The sequence below is a fragment of the Anomaloglossus baeobatrachus genome, chromosome 3 (genome assembly GCF_048569485.1).
Source record: "Anomaloglossus baeobatrachus isolate aAnoBae1 chromosome 3, aAnoBae1.hap1, whole genome shotgun sequence".
Classification (NCBI taxonomy): domain Eukaryota; kingdom Metazoa; phylum Chordata; class Amphibia; order Anura; family Aromobatidae; genus Anomaloglossus; species Anomaloglossus baeobatrachus.
The window spans coordinates 482,704,600-482,723,439 of NC_134355.1; positions in this window are offsets into that span (position 1 = coordinate 482,704,600).

Here is an 18,840-nt window from a genome sequence, read left to right on the forward strand (position 1 = left end):
GTGTGTGTTTTTGTGAAGGCATCGTCAGTTAACCCCCTCTTAACCTGGGATAGATATTACCCCTGAAAAGGGGTGTAATACCCTGTGACGCCTGAAGCCCAGGGGTGCCACATATACATAGATATACATAAATCTGACCAACAAACATATTTTTTGACAAAGGAGTCCTTAATCATGGCAATGATTATGGACTCCTTTGTCTGAAACATGTCTGCCTCTACCTGAGATATCTCTGTGTTTTATACTATGTCATTTTCATACATTTTTCAATGTTTTTCTATGTTTTAAAATGATTTTGGAATAAACTGTTTGCTTTTACATCGTTGGACGCTGGATTTGTTTCCTCCTTTAACATAGTGGCTCTTTTACAATTTGTTTTGTAGACAAAAATATCAAAAGATCTCAGAAAACAAAGATATAAAACTAGAAAACAAATTAAAATGTCTTTTTAGTAGACCATTATGTAAGGAGAGTTTCTTCATAGATATTTGTTGTGTCTGAGCAGGTTTACCACAAAATTATGAAATCTAGTTTATAAATATAAATAAAAATAAATAAAAGCATTTATAAAACTTTTCATTTTCTTTGTGACCATTCATTGTCCTGGAGGTGCTGAACAAGGTCAGGCTCCCAATTATAAGTATAAAGCAAATGGGTTCCTGTTGTATTTATAGCAATACAGAGCTATGTAGAGAAAAAGCTAAAATGTGTTAAGTCTCATTTTCCCCAATATCTATTTATTAACATACTTCTTTCACTTTGTTTCAACTGGAATATAAAATAGTTTCGTGTTATTGAACAGCAGTGAAAAAAGAGAAAACATAGTGTAATGTAAACATATAAATATAATAATAGTAGGTTAAATCTGGTAAGATTGCAAATAGATGTGTAATACTAAATCCACAAGGTAGAGGTAGGAGAATTAAAAACCTCCAGGACAATAGAGATCTTACTTTATGATGCCTGTATTACACCAATGTCACTGCATCTATAGTGAAGATCTAGATGATAGAGTGACAGATGTCATTACAAATGAAAATGTCTGAGGTCTCGCGCACATGTCACAACGTGTGAGGGTTTATGAAAGGTACTTTACTGACTCCGCTCACAAAGCAGACAACACAATCAATTTGATAACAGAAAAGTGTGCAGCTTACACTAAGTATTATTTCCCATGATATACTGAAGTTGCTCAAGGTGTTTTCTTTGAAAAAGACTTTTATAAGTCATGGAACAGGAATGCCAATCATGTATATCTTAAATAAAATGAAATGAGCACATCAATCAGTGACATTGAATAATTCACAGTCTTAGACCAAAGTGTTATTTTCATTTAGCATTCAGATGTCACATTAATACCCAATTGTTATAGAAATGTACTGGATAACATGAAAGTGAGGAACCCTTTTTGGAGTTTTTAATGGACCTGAGATATTATCAATTATGGTATGTAATGACATTATTAAAATTCTGCTGGGAGTTGTAAGATATTGCTTTGTTTCTCCTTGTGCTCTAGTGCTGTAAACCTCACTCTGACCAGTATCCTGAAGTGAGTTCCACAGTCTTGACCTCAGGCTGTCTGATTGTGTTTTTGTTTGTCCTCCTAGTATTTGACCTTGCCTTAGTGCCTTGAAAGGATATTAAAACCTGTGAAACGTTCCACATTTTTCACATTACAACCACAAACTTTATTTTATTTTATGTGATACACCAACACTAAAGGCTGCTTTACACGAGTCGATCTATTGTGCGATGCATCGTTGGGGTCACGGATTTTGTGACGCACTTCCGTCATTCGTAACGACATCTCCTCATGTGACAGCTCCTTGCGAGTTCAACCGATGCCTAATCGTTTGAAATTCGGCCATCGTGTACTCATCGTTTAATTCCATAAAATCGGTCAGTTTAGTCTTAATGACCGACACATTGCAAAGTGTGACACCGTGTAATCGGCCATCCTCGTAGTTGTTTGTGACGTCAGTAAACGTTCAGGGCGTATTTGTGGTTTTAAATAATCACGCCTAATCTAATCGGATTGGTTGTAGCAGATGCGTTGTGATAGGTTATTACTGTTATAAAAGACGGCGCTGTATTCATGATGTGTGAACATTCATCCTTGGCGTCATGCACAGTGTTTTATAGTGCATTACTCCTAATTTTTCTGACGTTAGTTTGTTCGCTGGATTTTCCGACCTCACTCCTTGTATACCTTTTTTGTGGTAAGTTGTTATATGCCAATCTTTCCTTTTTGGATCAAAATCGACATTTGGCATCATTATAATGTGTGTGTTTTATATAATTTAAGGTAACAGGATGTTCAGCAATGTCGAAACTGACATTTTATCTGTGGGTCTCCTTATGACCGAGATATTGCAGGAGGAGGAGGAAATGGACCAAAATACACGTATGAATCCTCGGCCCAAAAGATTATGGTCACGTCAATGGCTGCTTCGAAGGGATGAGATATCCCACGTGCGTCTAGTGCATGATTTACAGGAACGCAATCCGCATGATTACCGCAACTATCTACGTATGTCGGAAGAATCTTTCTCATTAGTCCTGACGCGTATCAGCCCATACATAAAGCGCAGAGATACTTTAATGCGTAAGGCTGTTCCTGCGGAAGAAAGGTTGCTGGTGACTTTGCGCTATCTTGCCACAGGCCGTAGCCTCACTGATTTACAATATTCTGCCGGTATTTCGAGATCCCTATTAAGTTCATTAATTCCGGAGACTTGTCAGGCAATAATACATGCGTTAGCAGATTTCATGCCTTTCCCCAAGACAACTTCAGAATGGTCTGATATAGCTCATAATTTTGCGACGAGGTGGCAATTTTCCTGCTGTGGTGGTGCGATTGATGGCAAGCACATAAGAATAATTAAACCCCCAAATAGTGGTTCTGTTTTTTATAACTATAAAGGTTTCTTTAGTATAATTTTATTTGCAGTAGTTAATGCAAATTATGAATATTTAACAGTGGATGTAGGAATAAATGGCCGTGTTTCCGATGGTGGCGTTTTAGAACAAACTGATTTTGGAAAGCGTTTATTTAGTTCACAATTACCTTTGCCTCCAAATTCAGGAAATGAAAATAATTTAAATTTTGTTTTTTTAGGGGATGAGGCATTTCCTCTTCAAAGCCATCTCCTGCGTCCTTATCCCCAGACTACTTTGAGTCCCGAGCGTCAATATTTCAATTACCGTCTCTCAAGGGCACGTTTGGTTGTTGAGAATACGTTTGGAATTATGGCAAGTCGGTTTCGTGTATTCTCAACACCAATAAATCTCAAACTCGAATCCATTGATAGTGTAGTTCTTGGCAGCTGTGTTCTACATAATTTTTTACGCAAAAAGGATGCAGCAGCCTACATGCCCCCGGGGTATGTAGACAACATTGGCAGTGATGATTCCGATGTTGTCCCAGGAGTTTGGCGTTGTAGTGATCCACAGTTGCCATCCCTGCCGACACCTCAATCTTTTGGTCGTGTCCGGCATGATGCCATAATCAATCGGGATCGTTTTTGTGATTATTTGAATGCGTCATAATTTTTTTTTTCTTTTCATTATTTGACAATTTTTTTTATTTTTTTTTTTTTATTTTTTTTTCATTTTTATAATAGAAAAGGCATTTCTGAACATTAGAGTGTGTTAACAAAGTCGGAGAACATTACCTTTTGTGTAAACTATATTTTTTATTTAAAACAATGAAACAAACATAATTACATTAAAACTTGAAGTAAAGTAAGAAATAACTATCAACAAACAAATTCACTTTGTTATAAATATATGAATACAAATATATTTCTAAAATACATACATTACATGATTTCAAAGCATTACAACTTTATTCTATGTTTCACAAATAAACACTGCCATCACTTCCTTTCACTACAAGGCAGGCTGGAATTTTCACTTCCGGTTTAAAAATCGCATAAACAAACATGTCTGCAAACATGCGAGCAACTGTCTGGGGAGATGCAGAAATCCATCTTCTTGTCACCGAAATGGATGAAAGAGACTATGATTGTCTACTTATATCTGAACGTCCATGGGAGCATAAAAAAAAAGTTCTACGCAAGATTAAGAAATCTCTTCGGAAGAAATTTGGCCTCCACCGCTCAAAAACGCAGATCAGGAAGAAAATGGCTGATCTGAAATATCGTGACAAGCAACGTCTAGCAGAAATTAGAGCACAAAATAACACTACTCGAGGTATATTTTAACAATAAATGTTTGGTTTTTTTTATTTGGCCCTTTTTTCAAAAAACCATGTGTATAATATCAATCATACATGTGTTTACATAATATGCCATGTTGTTTTGTTATTTTTTTTCTAAAAAAAATTTTTATTTTCTATTTTTTGAAAGGATCATCACATGTAGCGGACCAAGGGAGCGCAATAAACAATAATCCAGGAACTTCATCAGAACCAATTCCTGTTTTGGATCAAAATGAGGTTTCAGAGCAAGGTTTGTTTTTATTTTAACTTGCCAGTTTTTTTTTATTTTAAAAAAAAAGGAAAAAACCAAATAGTGAACTATTATGTCACTCCCTAGATAACATTGAAGAACATCCTCCTATTGCTGCAACACGTGTTCATGCTGTTGGTTGGACACTCAGCTCTGATTCAGATTCTGCGTCTGTGCAAGTTAGATCAGGTTTTTGTTTATTTTTTATAATTTTGGTTGAGAAAATGTATGTTTTTGTTTTAAATAATTTTTTTTTTTTTTTTAACCAGATGATCGACCAAAGCTTGAAGAAGTGTATCAGTCAGCATGCAGATTATACCAGACAGCACAAGATCATGTACAATTGTTAAAAACATACATGGATGATAATGCATAATTTTGTTTGGCTATTTTAATTTTAAACCGTTTGCAGTCACAACATGTAATGATGTTTTGACCATGTTATTTTTTTGTACATAAGGCCTAAAAATATTTAGAGAATGGGTATTTAAAACTCTATATAATAAAAAAATTTTGTCAAAAAATTTGGTTTTTTTGTTTTTTTTTTAAAGAAAACAACATGACAATTATTTTGTTCTAAACCTAACATTTATTGTGAAATATATACAGCGAAAATTATGTGAGTCTGAAAAAGCAAAATATTTACAGTTTGTAGACAAATATTTTCTTTGTCTTATTTTGAATGCAAATTGCGTATCAAAATTTAAAAAAAAAAAGGAAAGAAAAAAAAATTACCGACGCCTTTTGCTTTTAACTTTTCGAGGTGGTGACAATGCAACAGATTCCCCAAGGGTTGCCACATCAGCAACAACAGATGTATTTTCAGGCAACAAATCTTCTTTTAATACTGTAGCCGATGTAAGGCGATTTTCTTGTGCCGCATGTAGGACTTGGGCGATGATTCTTTCGGCATGTAATTTTTGATTCTTTTCCAGTATTTTGCAAACATCATCAACATAATGCGCAAATCCAGATACAGGTGGACGGTCATGTTTCTCAAGTATTGACCGACAAATAGACGCCAACTTGTTTCCACGTGGCAATAAAGTTGGTCTTCTCATTCTCCTTGGTAATTGCCTTAACAAAGGTCTTGATGTGGCAGGTGTTTGTTCACACGATGTTACAGATGGATTCTGTGAGCTATTTGTAGTTTCCTGCTCTTGAGAAGTGCTTTCAGTAGCATAATCCTACATTTGTAACAAGAAAAAAAAAATAAAAATTAGAAAGATGTGTGAACACATTAGAGAGATGATACAACATATTTTGGAACTACAATAATGGAAAAAAAAAAACATGTAACCCTTTTGTGTTGAAAAATTTTTCTGTTGGTTATTTATGTTGGTACATAAAACAAAATTTCCAAAAAAACAAAAGCAGATCATACAACACCTTAAAAATTGTTTATAAAATAAAAAAAATAGTGTGTAAAGAAACATTTATGAATAAAGGTAAATATACCAATTGTGTCGCTGACTCGCTGCCAATTGCCCCATTTTCTGACTCCTGAATGGAAAGCATACTTGTTGATGACCTTGGAATCTCTTGATCTCTTGTGAAGTCAAGTAGATCAAAATACCACAGCCGTGGGACATAAAGATCGGCAGTCGCAGCCCCTGAACGTCGTGACTCCTCGACTTTATTTAGTTCCTTTTTATATACAGTGCGCATTCCTTGTATTTTTTTCTTGATCAGATTTACATCCACAGGCTCATTTGGAAAATGGTTTTTAAAGATAGTAATCAGATCCGCATAAGCTGCTTGTTTGATGCGTTTGTTACTATATTCAGGCGATTTAATTTTCCAAAGACAGGTTAATGTGCGATATTTTTCAATGAAATCACGCAAAAATAATTCGTTTTGATGAGCCGTCATCTGTGAAAGATTATATGAGAACATTTTATTTGACACTGTTATAATAAACATGTAATTTTTTAGATTTTTAAAAGAACAAAAATGAGAAAAAATAATAAAAAACATTATTATGTTTCAAAAAACATAATACACGATAAAACCTACACAAATAACAATAATAAATAAACATGAAAAAAAAAAAAGATTGTGAACGGCTAAATGACACAATAAAGAAACCATACAAAACCTAATGTTACCCACCTTTGGAGGATAGATACTCTGAATTCGTCAAAAACCAGACCACAAACAAGATTGATGCTAAGGACACACGAGGCAACAAAGACAGGCGCAGAAGCGAAACTATATATATGGTATGCAACCAATCAACCACATTAGCAGAACTGGATTGAGCAGGTCAGAAGAATTCAGGGCGTGCAACAATCCAGACAACGTCACGGGGGGCTGTATAGTTTGCCTAATTACGCCCATACAAAAGACAGATTGACCAAAGGAAAACATGTGTGAAGCCTTTTGGACGTCCGCCATGGCCAATCAATATATCGATGAGCGCTTTGAGGTCGTTTGACAACACTCAACGTGTGACACATGGACAAATACCTATCAGCGATACAAAAAAAAAGACTTTGCCAAATAAATCGCACGATGGACTGACTCGTGTAAAGCAGGCTTAAGGAGTAAGTATTTGGGAAATCTGAAAACTGTGACAGTCATTTGTATTCAGTCCCCTTGAGTCAGTATTTGGTAGGACCACCTTTCTTTGCAATTACTGCTCCAATTCTTTTGGGGTATGTTTCTACCAGTTTTGTGCCTTTAAAGTAAAATTTTTGCCCATTCTTATTTCAAAATAGCTTTGATGTGGCACCCTATGGTTAAGTAGCCACAGTAACATTTGGTAAGTGCAAGAAGGGATTTCCACATTGGGAGAATTCACATACATCACTTTCCACCCCAGGCCTGTAGGCGCAGCTCGACTAACTGACGTCAGGTGTATTGGCTGACGTCAGTTGAGGTTTCCTATAAGAAATGCTGAGGGCGGGGCAAGAGAGTCAGTTGAGCAAAGTCAGTTGAGCGAAGTTGAGTGCGGGATAGGTCAGAGGAAGAAACCTGGTAAATGGTGCTGCTTTAGACCTATACCAGAGGAAAGCTTAGAGAGTGTGAGAGATCCAGAGTCAGGTTCGGAGGTGAGGCGAGACAGAAAGGGGGCAGAGGGATCAGTTTGATTCAGCCCAGAAGAAGCAACCCGGTCACCGGAGTCCGAGTCTGTATGGGTTCATTCAGGCCCAGCAGAAAAGACTGGAGGGCAAAGGGGACTTCAGTCTCCTGGCACAATAACACTTGTAGCACCACCATCAATAGAGCCAGGGACTGCAGTAGAGTTAGTGGTGACCAGGAGAACGGTTCTCATCACCTGCTATACAAGTTCGAGATACAGGAGAGGTCAGGGCCAGGTTTTAGACAGCCCAGGACTTAAGCAAATCATACAGTAATAAGGAGGCCTCATATCTCACGGATGTGGAAATCCTAACTGCCACTCGACCACCCGAACTGTACCCTGGACTTAACCATGCTAACAACATCAGTAGAGGTACAGATAGAAAGACCCGGTGTATGTGTGACAGTTATTGTTATCAAATGTACTGCTCTCACTATGGACTTCATTTGCCTGAACATGGGGAGCCACATCTCAGTGGCCTTGAAGAGACTTTTATCAAGACTCTTGTGGTAAGCTGTCTCCCTGTGTGTGAAATCTTGATCCTTCCCAACGGCCCCAGGGACATCACCCCAACTACGGGGAAAACAAACTAGCTGCTACATCATCACCCCGGAGGTCTGCAAGCAGCGCCGGTAACATTACTGAGAACCGTAGGTGGCGTCTCAAGACACTTTTATTTTATTTATTTTCACTATTTTTTTAGCAGACTTCCACCAGGGCCATGGGATTGGGCACAGCCACCTGTGCCCGATCCCCTAAAAACTAAAAGCCCGGGACTGGGCTAGACAGTAGCACCATGAGATTGGATAAAGACCATCTGTGATTAGCAATTTTCGAGAATTTCCACAGATTCCCACTAGGATTAGGTCCAAACTTGAGCTGGGCCATTCAAACACTTTCTTTGCAGGGAAACAGGATAAACAGTAGTGATGAGCGAGCATGCTTGTAACTACTCGGTACTCGCACGAGTATCGCTGTACTCGGGCTGCTCGGCGGGGACCGAGTAATCTCGCGATACTCGTGCTGTACTCGTGGTCTTCATTTCTGCATGTTGGCGCTCTTTTGAGAGCCAGCCCTCATGCAGGGATTGGCTGGCAGACCACTGCAATGCCACAGCCCTGTTAGTTGTGGAATTGCAGTGATTGGCCGGCCTGCACAGCGTGACCGAGCCTTTATACCGGCCGGCGCGCTGCGCTCTGCTCACAGCTATCCAGACAGTCAGTGCAGGGAGAGTGTCGCTGATTCAGGGAAAGCTTTGCGGCCCTTTATAGCTTTTTCAGTTGCAGGGCTGCAAACAGTGTGACCAAAAGTCCTTCTCAGGACTATTCTAGTTGTATACAGGCAGGCAGGGTATAGCCAGGTCGGAGTACAGTAGCAGAGTCCTTCTCAGGACTATTGTTGCTATATACAGGCAGGGTATAGCCAGGTCTGAATACAGGCTAGTGACCAGAAGAGTCCTTGTCAGGACTATTGTACCAGTATACAGGCAGGCAGGCAGGGTAGTGGTGACCGCATACCAGCCTTCATCATATCTGGGGCTGGTGTACACAGTGTAAAACAGTCCAGATAGTGTCTGACTTGTCTGTAATTGTCGCTCCCCAAAAAAACCTGTTAGGTTCTTATTGCGTCCGTGCTTGGTTTTTAAAACCGCACGTGTGTGCCTGTTGGTGGCAGCGTACAGGTGCACTTGTGTGCAATTTCCACAAACTTTGATATAACGCACAAATAGTGAATATACATGTCAGCAGTGCACAGCATTGCAAAATGCGCAAGGGCATTGGCAAGGAACAAGGAAGTGGACGTGATGGTGGTGCAGGCAGAGGCCGAGGTTGTGGGCAAGCTCTAATTTCGCCACAACAAAGGGCCACATCTAGTCGCTCGCACGTCCTGTCCCAAATTCTTGGGGACCGCAGCAGTACACCGCTCTTGAACCAAGACCAGTGTCAACAGGTTGTTAGTTGGATAGCAGATAATGCTTCCAGTCAGATTGGCACCACCACAAACACTCTGTCTTCCACACGGTCAAGTGTCAGTAGCCGTGATACTGCACCGCACATTTCTGAACCTGATCCTCCTTCCTACCACCAGGCTGAGTACACGTCCTCCTCGGACATTAATGATCCCACACTTGGACACTCGGAAGAGCTGTTCACGTTTCCATTCACACATTCTGGCCTCTCGCCAGCTCATATTGAAGTGGGTCATGAGGAGATCGTCTGTACAGATGGCCAAATATTTGAGCAGCCACGTTCTCACGAAGTTGGCAACGTGTCTCAACAAGTGGTAGACGATGATGAGACACAATTGTCAGGAAGTCAGGAGGAGGAGCAGGGTGCGGAAGAGGAAGACGACGTGGTGGATGATCCAGTAACTGACCCAACCTGGCAGGAGGATATGCAGAGCGAGGACAGCAGTGCACAGGGGGAGGGAGGCGTAGCATCACAACAGGCAGTAAGAAGCAGGGTGGTGGCCCCAGGCAGAAGTCAGGCAACCGTTCCCCGGAACAACACGACGACACAAGGTGCCTGTACAAATGTTAGGTCTTCCCGAGTCTGGCAGTTTTTTAAGTTGGATCCAGATGATTCAAAAAAGGCCAGTTGCAACACCTGCCGTGCCAGCATCAGCAGGGGTACCAAAACTAGCAGCCTGACCACCACCAGCATGATCAGGCACATGTCAGCCAAGCACCCGACTTTGTGGGAAGTACAACAGAGTCGAGGAGCAGTGCTTGCTGATGTCACTGCTACGTCTTCGCTGGTTGTGCATGCGAGCCAATCCCCTGTCCATGCTGCCTGCGAACAAGCCTCCTCCACTCCTGCACCTGCAGTTGCCTACGCAGAAAGAACACCATCATCAAGCACGTCCTTGTCCCAGCGCAGCGTTCAGTTATCCATTCAGCAAACCTTTGAACGCAGGCGCAAATACACTGCCAACACCCCACATGCCACAGTTCTAAATGCTAACATTTCGCGGTTGCTTGCGCTGGAAATGTTGCCTTTTAGGCTGGTGGAGACAGAAGCATTCCGTGACCTGATGGCGGCAGCTGTCCCACGTTACTCGGTCCCCAGCCGCCACTATTTCTCCCGGTGTGCCGTCCCCGCGTTGCATAACCACGTGTCACAAAACATCACACGTGCCCTGAACAACGCTGTTTCACCCAAGGTCCACCTAACCACAGACACGTGGACAAGTGCTTGTGGGCAAGGCCGCTACATCTCGTTGACGGCACACTGGGTTAATATTGTGGAAGCTGGGACCCAGTCTGAGCGAGGGACGGAACACGTCCTTCCCACACCAAGGTTTGCAGGCCCTACCTCAGTCAGTGTTTCACCCACACTCTACAGCTCCGGAATGTCATGCTCTTCAGCCTCCTCCTCCTCCTGCGCATCCTCATCCACTGTACCCTCCACACCAGTCACAAGCTGGAAGCACTGCAGCACTGCCTCGGCAAAGCGGCAACAGGCTGTGCTGAAGCTAATCTGCATAGGTGACAAACCCCACAATGCAGAAGAGCTGTGGACAGCTCTGAAACAGCAGGCAGATCACTGGCTCACACCTCTGAACCTAAAGCCAGGAAAGGTCGTGTGTGACAATGGCCGGAACCTGGTGGCGGCTTTGAGGCGAGGCCAGCTGACACATGTTCCATGCGTGGCCCATGTGCTCAACCTCGTGGTTCAGCGGTTTCTAAAGTCATACCCAGAGCTTTCTGATCTGCTGGTAAAAGTTCGCCGCCTGTCTGCACATTTTCGAAAGTCACCTACTGCTTCAGCCGGCCTTGCCGGCTTTCAGCGCCGTTTGCATCTTCCGGCTCACAGACTGGTGTGTGATGTCCCCACGCGTTGGAATTCAACTCTGCACATGTTGGTCAGGATATGTGAGCAGAAGAGGGCAGTTGTTGAGTACCTGCATCACCTAAGCCGTCGGGAAATGGGTCAAACTCCACACATAACACCTGAGGAGTGGAGATGGATGTCAGACCTATGTACCATCCTCCAAAACTTTGAGGACTCCACCAAGATGGTGAGTGGTGATGACGCCATTATTAGCGTCACCATACCGCTACTCTGCCTTCTAAAACGGTCTCTGCTGAAAAACAAACATGATGCATTGCAGGCGGAGCGCGATGAGTTGCAGCAAGAAACAGTAGTGGGTGTGGGTGATAACGCACAGCCCAGCCTCGTCTCATCACAACGTGCAGTGGAGGACTATGACGAGGAGGAGGATGAAGACATGGAGCAACTCCCCGGCCAAATTGAGGATATGACATGCACACCAGTCATATCCTCGGTTCAGCGTGGCTGGCCAGAGGACAGGGTAGATGAGGAGGAGGAGGAGGAGGAGGAGGAGGACAGCATGTTCAGTCATCTTGTTGGTCAGGCTACTGAAGTCCTGGCTGTTAAGAGTCTGGCGCACATGGCTGACTTTATGGTAAGCTGCCTGTCTCGTGACCCTCGCGTTAAGAACATCTTGGCCGACAATCATTACTGGTTGGTAACACTGTTAGACCCACGCTACAAGGAGAACTTTTTGTCTCTTATTCCCGTGGAGGAGAGGTCAACCAAAATGCAGCAGTTCCGGAAGGCCATAGTCACGGAAGTAGGCAAAGCATTCCCCTCACAAAACGCTAGCGGCATAGGTCAGGAATCAGTGGACAACCGAGGCGTACAGCCGAGAGAGGCACAAGTCCAATCCGCCAGAGGTAGGGGAACAGTCTTTAAGATGTGGGACAGTTTTCTCAGCCCCTCACGTACCACAGCCCCTGAGGTGCGGGGTAGTGCCACAAGAAATCCTAAGTTTGCCCAGATGCTGAAGGAGTACCTTGCAGATCGAACAACTGTACTCCGACATTCCTCTGTGCCTTACAATTATTGGGTATCCAAGCTGGACACGTGGCATGAATTGGCTCTCTACGCCTTGGAAGTCCTGGCCTGCCCTGCTGCTAGCGTTTTGTCAGAGCGTGTTTTTAGTGCCGCAGGTGGAATCATTACAGATAAACGCACCCGCCTGTCAACTGAAAATGCTGACAGGCTGACTCTGATCAAGATGAACAAGGGTTGGATTGGGCCAGACTTCACCACACCACCAGCAAATGAGAGCGGAATTTAAAGTTTGCCATGTACCTCCACTCACCCATGGGTACACACTTCTGGACTTTGGATAATCGCTGGACTGCTCCTCCTTCTCCTCATGCGCCACCATGATGATGACCGTTACAAATTGCAATACTTAGGCCTTTGTTTCAGGTATACCCCCAGTGGTAAATTGTTTCGCCCATTCTTTGCAGAATGAACATTACAACGACAGGAGACCCGCTCCTTTGCAATGGGAACAATGTTTTGAGGCCCTCATGCACGTCTCTACCCAGGGACAACGTGGAGCCTCCCAATTTTTGGCTGCCCTGCCTAAGGGCTATACTATAATACACCCACTTCCTGACAAGGGACACTTAATGTTTTGAGGCCCTCATGCACGTCTGTACCCAGGGACAACGTGGAGCCTCCCAATTTTTGGCTGCCCTGCCTAAGGGCTATACTATAATACACCCACTTCCTGACAATGGACACTTAATGTTTTGAGGCCCTCATGCACGTCTCTACCCAGGGACAACGTGGAGCCTCCCAATTTTTGGCTGCCCTGCCTAAGGGCTATACTATAATACACCCACTTCCTGACAATGGACACTTAATGTTTTGAGGCCCTCATTCACGTCTCTACCCAGGGACAATGTGGAGCCTCCCAATTTTTGGCTGCCCTGGCAAAGGGCTATACTAAAATAGACCCACTTCCTTACAATGGGCACTTCAGGTTTACAGGCCATCATGCACGTCTCTATCCAGGGACAATGTGGAGCCTCCCAATTTTTGGCTGCCCTGGCAAAGGGCTATACTAAAATAGACCCAATTCCTTACAATGGGCACTTCAGGTTTACAGGCCATCATGCACGTCTCTATCCAGGGACAATGTGGAGCCTCCCAATTTTTGGCTGCCCTGGCAAAGGGCTATACTAAAATAGACCCACTTCCTTACAATGGGCACTTCAGGTTTACAGGCCATCATGCACGTCTCTATCCAGGGACAATGTGGAGCCTCCCAATTTTTGGCTGCCCTGCCTAAGGGCTATACTACAATAGACCCACTTCCTTACAATGGGCACTTCAGGTTTACAGGCCATCATGCACGTCTCTATCCAGGGACAACGTGGAGCCTCCCAATTTTTGGCTGCCCTGGCAAAGGGCTATACTAAAATAGACCCACTTCCTTACAATGGGCACTTCAGGTTTACAGGCCATCATGCACGTCTCTATCCAGGGACAATGTGGAGCCTCCCAATTTTTGGCTGCCCTGGCAAAGGGCTATACTAAAATAGACCCACTTCCTTACAATGGGCACTTCAGGTTTACAGGCCATCATGCACGTCTCTATCCAGGGACAATGTGGAGCCTCCCAATTTTTTGCTGCCCTGGCAAAGGGCTATACTAAAATAGACCCACTTCCTTACAATGGGCACTTCAGGTTTACAGGCCATCATGCACGTCTCTATCCAGGGACAATGTGGAGCCTCCCAATTTTTGGCTGCCCTGGCAAAGGGCTATACTAAAATAGACCCACTTCCTTACAATGGGCACTTCAGGTTTACAGGCCATCATGCACGTCTCTATCCAGGGACAATGTGGAGCCTCCCAATTTTTGGCTGCCCTGCCTAAGGGCTATACTACAATAGACCCACTTCCTTACAATGGGCACTTCAGGTTTACAGGCCATCATGCACGTCTCTATCCAGGGACAACGTGGAGCCTCCCAATTTTTGGCTGCCCTGGCAAAGGGCTATACTAAAATAGACCCACTTCCTTACAATGGGCACTTCAGGTTTACAGGCCATCATGCACGTCTCTATCCAGGGACAATGTGGAGCCTCCCAATTTTTGGCTGCCCTGCCTAAGGGCTATACTACAATAGACCCACTTCCTTACAATGGGCACTTCAGGTTTACAGGCCATCATGCACGTCTCTATCCAGGGACAATGTGGAGCCTCCCAATTTTTGGCTGCCCTGGCAAAGGGCTATACTAAAATAGACCCACTTCCTTACAATGGGCACTTCAGGTTTACAGGCCATCATGCACGTCTCTATCCAGGGACAATGTGGAGCCTCCCAATTTTTGGCTGCCCTGGCAAAGGGCTATACTAAAATAGACCCACTTCCTTACAATGGGCACTTCAGGTTTACAGGCCATCATGCACGTCTCTATCCAGGGACAATGTGGAGCCTCCCAATTTTTGGCTGCCCTGGCAAAGGGCTATACTAAAATAGACCCACTTCCTTACAATGGGCACTTCAGGTTTACAGGCCATCATGCACGTCTCTATCCAGGGACAATGTGGAGCCTCCCAATTTTTGGCTGCCCTGCCTAAGGGCTATACTACAATAGACCCACTTCCTTACAATGGGCACTTCAGGTTTACAGGCCATCATGCACGTCTCTATCCAGGGACAACGTGGAGCCTCCCAATTTTTGGCTGCCCTGGCAAAGGGCTATACTAAAATAGACCCACTTCCTTACAATGGGCACTTCAGGTTTACAGGCCATCATGCACGTCTCTATCCAGGGACAATGTGGAGCCTCCCAATTTTTGGCTGCCCTGCCTAAGGGCTATACTACAATAGACCCACTTCCTTACAATGGGCACTTCAGGTTTAGAGGCCATCATGCACGTCTCTATCCAGGGACAACGTGGAGCCTCCCAATTTTTGGCTGCCCTGGCAAAGGGCTATACTAAAATAGACCCACTTCCTTACAATGGGCACTTCAGGTTTACAGGCCATCATGCACGTCTCTATCCAGGGACAACGTGGAGCCTCCCAATTTTTGGCTGCCCTGGCAAAGGGCTATACTAAAATAGACCCACTACCTTACAATGGGCACTTCAGGTTTACAGGCCATCATGCACGTCTCTATCCAGGGACAACGTGGAGCCTCCCAATTTTTGGCTGCCCTGGCAAAGGGCTATACTAAAATAGACCCACTTCCTTACAATGGGCACTTCAGGTTTACAGGCCATCATGCACGTCTCTATCCAGGGACAATGTGGAGCCTCCCAATTTTTGGCTGCCCTGCCTAAGGGCTATACTACAATAGACCCACTTCCTTACAATGGGCACTTCAGGTTTACAGGCCATCATGCACGTCTCTATCCAGGGACAACGTGGAGCCTCCCAATTTTTGGCTGCCCTGGCAAAGGGCTATACTAAAATAGACCCACTTCCTTACAATGGGCACTTCAGGTTTACAGGCCATCATGCATGTCTGTATGCAGGGGCATTGGTGAACCTCACAATTTTGGACTGCCCTGGCAAAGGAAAATACTACAAAGACTCACTTCCTCAAAATGGGCACATTAGACTCAAGAGGCCTTCATGTACGTCTCTTCTCAGGGACATCGGAGTGCCACACAATGTTTTCACGTAAAATCTTTCATGTATTAATCTCAAAAAGTAACATACACCAGCTCTATCTCACTATTGCGTATGTGCCCTTAACATTTCTGCCATGAAAAATCATTTTGGGGTCATTTTGGAAGGTTTTCTGGTGAGTCCGTAAAAATGGCGTGAAACGCGGACAAAATTGTTCACAGCTGTGACTTTTGAGTGATAAATGCTTCAAGGGGTCTTCCCCATGCTGTTGCCATGTCATTTGAGCACTCTTCTGAGACTTTTGTGACATTTTTAGGGTTTCTCCATGCTGCCGGGGGGTCATTTCACAAAAATACTCGGGTCTCCCATAGGATAACATTGGGCTCGTTGCTCGGCCCGAGTACACGAGTATCTTGGGAGGCTCGGCCCGAGCTTCGAGCACCCGAGCTTTTTAGTACTCGCTCATCACTAATAAACAGTCCTAGTAAAGGCACTACTCTGTTAATCCAGCATGCAAGTTTAAGCAAGGAGATTTCACACAGGATGACTTCTTACCTCAACATACGGAGAGTCAATTAATCCACCTGGATTTTCTTATGTCCACCATCCCTTGATCCTGGGTGGCGATATGTGAGCAACCAGTCCTACCCATCTCTCTGACTGCTCGCAAACCTGGTTCTTCTCAGCCCTATTAACCCTCTCAGTCCTATACATACTGGAGCTACCTTCCAGGCTTTTATCACAAAGGATAAGAATCTCTGGGATTAAAGTCTCCCCTACATGACATGTACAGCAGCCACCTTACAATATGTTTTGATCTAAAGCATTCTACTGTAGCTCTAGCATCATGTTTAGGATCAGTGTCTTGCTGGAAGGTGAACATACACCCCAGTCTCAGGTCTGTTTTAGTCACTGCCAGGTTTTCCTCCAGGATTGTTCTGAATTGAGCTCCAGGTCCAGCTTTAGGGCATTACTGCCCTTACTGCTGTAAGGGGCCCAGTGAAGAGCATACTTATTTTGCTTTATTAATTCTCGGGCTGGGGCTTAGTCACAGTCGCAGCCTGCAGAAAGTATGGCCACAGCAGAGGGGGCCAGCCAAGTCACTTGGGCCACTTTAACTGATTGTGCACTACACATGGCTAGTTTGCATGTGAAGCACTTTCAGGCACATCACATGCAAATTAGTAATGTGGTGGCACCAAGGGCAGTGGGGTAAAGCAGGACACGTCATTCCACGTGCAGCAGCATGATAAGGTCATCATGCTGTGACCTCATCACACTGCTATGGGCAATGCGAACTTGAAGAGGATGCGACAGGATGCGGTAAGTGCTTCAAGAAGGAGCTGAAATAAAGGTTCAGGGTGGAAACAATGGGTTTAATGCCACGCTATAAACCACGAACTGGTGTTATTAAAATAGATATTCTTTTATTGAAACATTCCTACGCGTTTCAGAGGCATGCACGCCTCCTTCTTCAGGGAAAAAATATCATATCATATCGTTGATATTTTTTCCCTGAAGAAGGAGGCGTGCATGCCTCTGAAACGCGTAGGAATGTTTCAATAAAAGAATATCTATTTTAATAACACCAGTTCGTGGTTTATAGCGTGGCATTAAACCTGTTTTTTCCACCCTGAACCTTTATAGCAATTTCTCTCTAACGGGGCCACTGCTTAACCACTCCAGCACTCACATATGTCTGCACAGGGGTTGTGACTGGCACAACCTGATCAGGTGAGTGTATTCATTCCTTTCACTTCCCTAAACCCATATACCGGGTAAGACCCTATTTTGCGCCTTTCTTTCCCTACTCAGAGTTTCTCTTCAGTCCCAAGAAGGAGCTGAAGACAGAGGCAGCATGATCGCAAAGGCCATGTGTGGTGATGGTTTGGGGCACAGAGCCAGCAGAAATGCATCACGGCACACAAAAAATGGGGGAGCCAGGAAGGATGAGTAAAAAAGTGTTTTGATTGTTTTCAAATATACCAGGAATGGGACATACATACCAGATACCAGAAGGGGCCCAAAAAAGAGACATATATACCAGAAGGGAGGCATATATACCAGGAGGGAGATATACTGTATATACTAGGAAGGGTAAAGGAGAGGGACATATATACCAGGAGGGGGACATATATACCATGCCGGGGCCAGAAAGGGGACCTATATACTAGGATGGGGACAAATAAACCAGTATGGAGACATATACAGTACAGACCAAAAGTTTGGACACACCTTCTCATTAAAAGAGTTTTTTTTATTTTCATGACTCTGAAAATTGTAGATTCACATTGAAGGCATCACAACTATGAATGAAAATATGTGGAATGAAATCCTTAACAAAAAAGTGTGAAACAACTAAAAATATGTCTCATATTCTAGGTTAATGAAAGTAGCCACCTTTTGCTTTGATTACGGCTTTGCACACTCTTGGCATTCTCTTGATGAGCTTCAAGAGGTAGTCACCGGAAATGGTCTTCCAACAGTCTTGAAGGAGTTCCCAGAGATGCTTAGCACTTGTTGGCCCTTTTGCCTTCACTCTGTAGTCCAGCTCACCACAAACTATCTCGATTGGGTTCAGGTCTGGTGACTGTGGAGGCCAGGTCATCTGGCATAGCACCGCATCACTCCTTCTTAGTTAAATAGCCCTTACACAGCCTGGATGTGTTTGGGGTCATTGTCCTGTTGAAAAATAAATGATGGTCCAACTAAACACAAACCGGATGGAATAGCATGCTGCTGCAAGATGTTGTGGTAGCCATGCTGGTTCAGTATGCCTTCAATTTTGAATTAATTCCCAACAGTGTCACCAGCAAAGCACCCCCACACCATCACACCTCCTCCTCCAGACTTCACGGTGGGAACCAGGCA